This window comes from Kryptolebias marmoratus, linkage group LG23 (genome assembly GCF_001649575.2).
Source record: "Kryptolebias marmoratus isolate JLee-2015 linkage group LG23, ASM164957v2, whole genome shotgun sequence".
In the NCBI taxonomy this organism is placed as follows: Eukaryota; Metazoa; Chordata; class Actinopteri; order Cyprinodontiformes; family Rivulidae; genus Kryptolebias; species Kryptolebias marmoratus.
In genome coordinates, this window is record NC_051452.1 from 8215686 (window position 1) to 8223168 (window position 7483).

Here is a 7483-nt window from a genome sequence, read left to right on the forward strand (position 1 = left end):
TCAAACCTTGAAGAAAAACGTCCTGCGTGATCTCATGCTCAGATTAAAGTATGTCAAATTTTAGCTCAACGTCTGTACAGTTAACTGAGCCTTGTTTTCTATTTTTTTTAAGGTCAGTTGGATGTGGCGACCATCTTGAATCGAGGTTGAAGATGAAGAACCAGGGATTCGTTTCCAAAGAGGCAATAATGTGACCAGCAGGTGTGTTATCCCGTTTAGTGCGTTGTGTTTTTACTCTTTTATGTTAAATGTTTGTAAGGGTTTACAGGACGGAAACGAGGGGAGCTTTAAATTTTCTCCTCTGTGCTGACCTCTCCGGCCGGCTGAAGTTCGTTCAGAGTTGTGTTGGACATTAAACAGTGAGCCTCTTTTTAAGAAATGCAGAAGACATTTCTCCTAAAGGATAGAGAAGAGGGGAAAAAAAAAGTCTTCTTTGGTGCCTCACCTTTTAACTCTGAGCGCTTTGATGTGGTCAGATGGAGAGCTGAGGCCTCCGCTTTTATCCGGGAGTAAGCCTGTTAGCCCGTTAGCCTGTGGAGGGATTCCCGCTAATGCAGGCAAGTCACAGTTGGCAAAAGATACTTTTATGTCCTGAAAAACCGGGTAACAGTGGCTGTGTGAGTGTCTGTTAGCAAAATATCTCGTGGACCGCGGGAGGAACTTCAATGAAACTTGCAGGAGCTAATCATCGGCTGTGCGTCTAACGCGGATTAACTTTTGGAGTCAGCCCGATTCAAGATGGCTGCCACAGCCAAGTGACTGAAAACACAAAAATGTCTAAAACTAAGTGAAGTTTACAGATATTTAGCGAAAATGTGAGGCTGATCCAAACACACACTGAGTGCAAACAGACTGCATTAGATCTTTATTCGAAACATTTCCACCAATTCTGTCTGTTAGCAAAATATATCATGAACCACTGGACAGATTTTAATGACACTTTAGGAAACGATGGTTGGAGCTTTTGAACACAACCCAATTTAAGTTGGTTACCACAATCAATTCACCTCAGAAAACACAAAAAAACTGTCCATAAATCAGTGGATTGAGCTTAAATGAGTCAGTCACAACTCATGCTCTGAGAGTGACATTGTGGGATATTAATACTGAGGTTCAACTAAAATGTCTGCCACGGTGTCATTTCTCAATTTAAGGTCTTAGTCTAAAACTCTGGGAGGGAAGGTGATTTTTTTTTTCTTTCAAGGAATGCTCGGCCCCTAATTTAATGAATGTAACCCCCTCAGACCACTGGGATGAGCCAGGATCAGTGCGTGTGCGTAGACGGATGAATAAAAGTTGCCTAATATGAATGTCCGTGCGTGTTTGGGTGTGTAAATGTGTGTTTGTCCTGGCGGCCCCTGCAGTGACTGAGTGTCTCTAATTGAGTGTGCTGCCTGCTCAGACAGTGTTGACATTCAGGCGGTGGAGGGGCCACCACTGGGGATGACAGCTGATCATTCTTCCAGCCAGCAGCCTAATTACACAGAGATGGAGAGAGGCATAAACACACACGGAGAAAGGAGGCTCTTTAAAACAACAAACAGGTTCCGGTTGCTTCCAATCAAGCCTTCTGTCCTGCTGTTTTCGTCCATTCATAATAGCTGCCCCCCTCCCTTCGGCGGTTCGAAAAAACAGCCTACACCCCACTGGCTTCCTGCTCTCAGACGGAGCTCCTGTGACCACGCAGCCTCCCCGCCAGCTCCTTCAACCTGGCACCTCACCGCCCTCCCCAATTATACCAAAGTCCCGCGCTCCTGTGTGCGGTTTTCTTGTTGCCTGCGAGCGAAAAGGCGTCGAGCTCTCGCCGCCCCTCTGTCTGGTGCACAGAAAGATGCGCGCACACCCCCTTTGATGTATGGAGTCAATCAGACTTCATTGGACGGCGCTGCGATGGCCTCGAGTTATTAGCGAGCTTACTCTCTGCTCGCCCAGATGATAAACTCTTTATGTGTCCACAGGCTTTTGTGGAGCAATAACAGCATCTCTGGCCTCCCTCGCCCTTCGCCATCCATTTCAGCAGGAGCCTGAACTCGGAGCGGAGGAGACCACGATAAATCAGCAGCCGAGCTACAAACGGTAAAGCCATTAAGCAATTACGTAACAGTTATTTCCTAATTAGCACTACCAATGAAACTCCTGTCTCATTCCAACTGTCCCAAACATAACATCTGGTACGTACAGAACCCTACCCGTTGGCGCATTACCGCCAATGGGTAAGAGTGTCCTAATTCTTTCTGTGATGAAGGGGGGACAACAAAAAGGGTCGTTATCCGGCCCCTCAAATGGGGACTTTTAAGGCCACATCCACACAGGAATGCTGATTTATGAACATATTTATAGTTTAAGCTTTGCTCCCACACAGAAAAACTGTTTTAGGAGACAGAAAATGGTGTTCATGGAAAATGGGTGAGCATTTTTGAAATGCCATCCCCTGCGTTTCTATAAGGACAGTCAACCGTTTGAAAACCATCATAGACCCACCTCTTACCTGACCTATGACCCCAAGCGTGACATAAATGACAAGAATGGCACACTGCATGCTTGCTGCAGATGCTTGTTTCTCAGTTACAGTAAAACCTTTGAATACTGTATGACTTTAGTGAACAGACAAGGCTGATGAACAATAATCTTACCTTTAAAAAGAGAAATGCACATTTCTCTCATATTACATCATTTAATCTAAGGCCAAAAAGGGTTGTGTCACTTTACTGAACTGTCAACAAGAGACAAAACAAACGTTGCAGGAAATAAACTAGAAAAAACATTAAATATACATTAAAAAATGTAGGAAATGGGGATAATTTTAAAAGAGTGACACTATGTCCACACATTTGGAGCAAACTCCCAGTTAAAAGTAGTTGACGTGACACAAGGTAAAAGTTTAACTTCGAAGTCAGTTCTTGCTCTTGTAATTGCCGTCCCTGTCGCCATCTTGTGTTTACAGTTCATGTAAGCTTACAGTATGTGTGTGCGCCACTGAGTCTTCCCTGTTTCCCTGGTCCGGCAAAGTTAAGACAGAGTTTGGGTCATTTTCTGATGAAACTGTCTGTAGAAACATGGCTGTGTTTACGAGAATATTCCCACATGGAGAAGGCCTCGATTTAACTTTTTTAGACATATTTTACGGTCATTTCTGTGCATATTTCTTTATTCAGTTTTGTTTACTGTCTGAAACAATGTAGGTGCAACCTGTAAGTGGAAAAAAAAAGGGATCCTTGCCCATACCACTCCATTTTGCTTATCATCACCAAGGGGTAAGGGACTCTGTAGGGTGTAGGGGGACAACAAATAAGTTTTTTTAAAAGCAGATGAAGGAGTGTAAGTTCTGTGTTCAGTCTTTATTATCACAACTGGTTTAATAGTATTATTAATCTATGTATTGTGTGGTTCTGATGTATTCCATTTTCAAAATTGCATGTCGACATGCAATCTGTTGGGGATGACTCTCATCTACGACCCCACCAATGTCTGTAATATTGACTAAGTTTTAGGTATTTTCAGGTCAGAGGTCAGCTGTGGCATTAATCTTGAATTTTGAATCTCGGGTTGACTCCATATGTTAATCGGTTGTAAATGCATATTGATGTACATTTACAATATGCTCAAGACAGATAGATACAGGCATGGTAGCTTTCACGGTAGCTTTTCCTTCATCTCTACAGCAGATTATTCAGATACCGAGGCACGGCATTATGTCTAAACACAGCGACAGAAGTATGAATGAATGAAAAGGACGGACACCACCAAACACTCACACATCCCGTGTATCTGCAGGACTCCACTTAAGATTCATAAGCATTTAATGAGCGTCTCGTGGGTGTCAGCGTGCCTGACCTTGCTCCTTCCCTTCTCTTATACATCATAAAGGATGACTGTAGCCTGACAGGGAGGTGACTGTCAACCCTTTTGTGAAAGCGCGCCTGATCATTCATGAAAACTTTGGGTGAATACGATATGCCAGAACACAGAGAATGAGTAAATGCAAATATCTCAGTAATGGAGTGCGGGGGTATCGGGAGCGTCAGCGGACGAGCGTTCGGCCGCCGCATGTGTCTTTACATGTGTCCGTGCGTGCGCGCGAGTGAGCGAGCGAGCCTGCGAGCGTTCACCATGGTTGTCAAGTGCCTGAGCAGGCCAATCTCTCATCTGCCATCCACTCAGATAAACTGACATGCAGCCAAACCAAACAGACATAAAGACAGAGCGGAAAGCATCACTATGCAGCTCAGCAGTGCAGTTTGTCCTGACCTGTCTGGGGCCCTCTCCTCTCTGTTGATTCTAATGAGTTCCCCGGGGATGAGACTGCCAGCGTCCCAATGACACGCATTTAGTGGGGCTTGATGGGGGGAAGGGCATCAATACACAAACAGTGCACAAACCTCGGTGCACACAACTGTTTGAGCAATAAAGAAAGGGGAAAATCTGGCATGCACCCCGTAAGATAGCACCTCACTGGGCTGCAACTGTTGGAGACTAGTTGGTGGCAAAAAACTTGACTCTGTTGAATTAATATTAATATTTCAGGGTGAGCTGATGTTTTCAAAACCCAAATTAGCCTCAGTGTCTAAACTTGATAAAGTGCTTAAACAGGACAATGACAGAAATTCAGAGATCAGCAAAAATTTATCTCTGCTGCTGTTTTCTTGATAAAACTAGCCTCCTAATCCCAACCGAGTATTTCTGTTGCTTAACCCTCACTATAGACTGAAAGCAAGCATCTAAATGATGTAAACAAATCAATCAAGGCAACCTAATGACATTTTTACAACCAAAGCCAAGGAGTTTTAGAGTACGAACAAGATCAGGTCCCTGTAAGTGAAAGCAGAGGTACTTGAAGTTTAATTGTGGTACTCGTTTCATGACAGTTTTGCGATAAAGAATGAGCTCTAATTCTGTACAAACGAAGCATTTTTTACTGTTTGGCAGAAATGCTGATTGGGTCACAAGGAAAACTGCGAAACAAAGCAAACTTTTGGGTGGAAATTCACTGTTTTTTCGTTACTTTGTGCCAAGTTTAGTATTTCTGCACAGTCAGAGCAAAAAAAAAAAAAAAAGCATCGATAAAAATGTCTTTCTCAAAAAGCGAAAGTTTCAAAAGTCCCAGAGTACAACTTTAGTTGCCGCTAAATTAGTTTCTCCAGAATCCTCAGCCGTTTAGACAAGTATCTGGTGTAGTTTTTAAAGTCATGTTCTGACTTTGCAAGTGAAACAAAACCCTTATTTGTCTGCAATTTCCCGCGCTGGTATCAAAGGTTAAATGGTAAGAGGGCTGATCAGGTATTGTCTGTGCTAGACAAGCTCATTAATGTGTCACAATTCATTATCAAAGCCTTGTCCCCACCTTGTCAGGTTGCTAATGGGAATATCAATCATAGACTTCCCCATCACGACCCTCCTCACATCTTCGCTTTGCATCTCTCCTCTGTTGACTCCTCATCCCCGAAATACCACCAGGCCCAAACAGATCTGTCTGGAACAAATGTCAAACACAATTCGGCTCAGGAGTAAACACCCACAAACATGGCCGACAGGCGGAGCGAGGTTGTCCTCGTGCCGTCGGCTCAGGTGATGTAGTCAGATCCAAGGTGGTGATCTTCCACGAACAAAGGAAGCATCATGGATTATTTTCTCTTTTTATTTTTTTTTAAATGCTTCAGTAAATAAAAGCCAAGCAGTCCTTGAAAGGATGCGTATCATCCGCTGCCTTTCACGATCATCTCATGTTGAGAAGTTTAGCCGTTCTGGTCAAACCCTGAAAACGCCAATCTGTGCAAACTCGTGCGATAATGTGAGACGTCACGCTCGGAGCATGCGTTAATGATTCTCTAAATTTCTGCTCTTTATTTGTCAAACTGGCAGAGTTAGAGCCGTTTTTGTGCTGGTTGATGTCGATTAGTTGTGGCGGCCATCTGGATTTAAAGATGGATAAACAAACACGGGCAAAAACATTATCGCCCACCCTTCAGCAAAGGTGGTTAAACAAATAATGGAGTCCGTGAAACACAAACGATGTGGAGGAAATTAGAATCTGAATGAGCAAGATCACCTGTAAGGGTCACTTTTCTAAAATATAACCATAAAACTGTCGAAGTAACAATTTTAGAGAAGAAAACATGTTGATATGATTCCAGTTGTGAGAATGAATTGTTTCTGAAACTAAAGATAGCCGTGTTCTGCCCACCACTTACAGGAATAAAAGAAAAGCAAAAGACTTGTTAAATCGTGAGTCAAACTCAATCAACAAGCTTTTGTGTTTCCCAGCCTGAAATCCCAACATTTAGTGAGTGTAAATGAAACATAAAGGTCCTGAGAAGTCAGCGTTGTGTGAAATACTTTCAAAATTAAACAGCTTTTTTAAAAACAGGAAATGAAACAAGCTCTAAAGTGACATTTAAAGCGCTTAAACGATCAGATAACCAATCAGAAAACCCACATTCGTGTCCAATTTAAAAATCAGATCAAATGCTTTTCAGTTCGTAAGAAATGCTGAAAACCTACCAATTAAATAGCTGCTACTGGTTACTGAAGAACCTTTATGTAGTTATCAGTGTTATTTTTCTTTTCCACACGTTAAATTAGTAGCCTACAGGCAGCTACTTAGACTAATGAGTCACAGTTATAAAATAATACGGATAATTACACCAGCTGGTTTTACAGCAGTGTTGTATTCAAGTTAATCTCTGCAAACTATGAAATCAAACATTAGGAAAGGTTATCCTGAACTAAATCAAACTGCAGTTTAGAAGAGTTTAATCCTGTTGTACGTCGGTGCGCGCTCATTGTAAACAAAGCACTTTTATCTGCATACTCGGCTCAGCGGAGCAAAACGTTAAAACTGTCTGACTTCTCTGTACGTCGTCGTCTTTGGCCTGTTTTCAATCACTTCGGCTGTTTTCTGCAGGCGAGGTAGTTGGCAGCCGATTTTCCTTGCAAGTTTTTAATTTAAGGACACGTCAAACATCAATATGAGGAAAAAATTGTGCGGGTTTCTTTCTTTACTTGATGTTTTTGGGGGTTTTTTCAAACAGTCTTCATAATTTCTTGAGTTAAATTAATCCATCCTGATGTTCTGTGATAATTTAAAGACGAGTTGTTTTTAGTGCGAAGCAAGAACCTGAAAGTTTCTTTCAGGAGAAGCAATAAACGGGCAGTTAAAGATGTGTAACGCAATAAAATTGCAAACTATTCCTTTTGTTTTCTTCATTTTCTTTCTCTCCTCCAAGTTAATACAGCGCCGGGGCTGAGAGGAGTTCATCGACTTGGACAGCTTGATAGCAGGCGTTGCCGCCGAAGCTCCCGCTCTTAAATTGCCTGTAATTTCATTTTTGTGTGTAAATATGTGTTTCTTGTCAGGTGCGTGGTGGCGAGAAGAAAAACAGGCACGCAGACAGCTCTGACAAGCAATTACACCACAGCTTGTTTGGGAGACAGGCTGGGATGAGCTCAGGTCTGCCGGCGGGGCACACGACTGTATGCTCCAGGG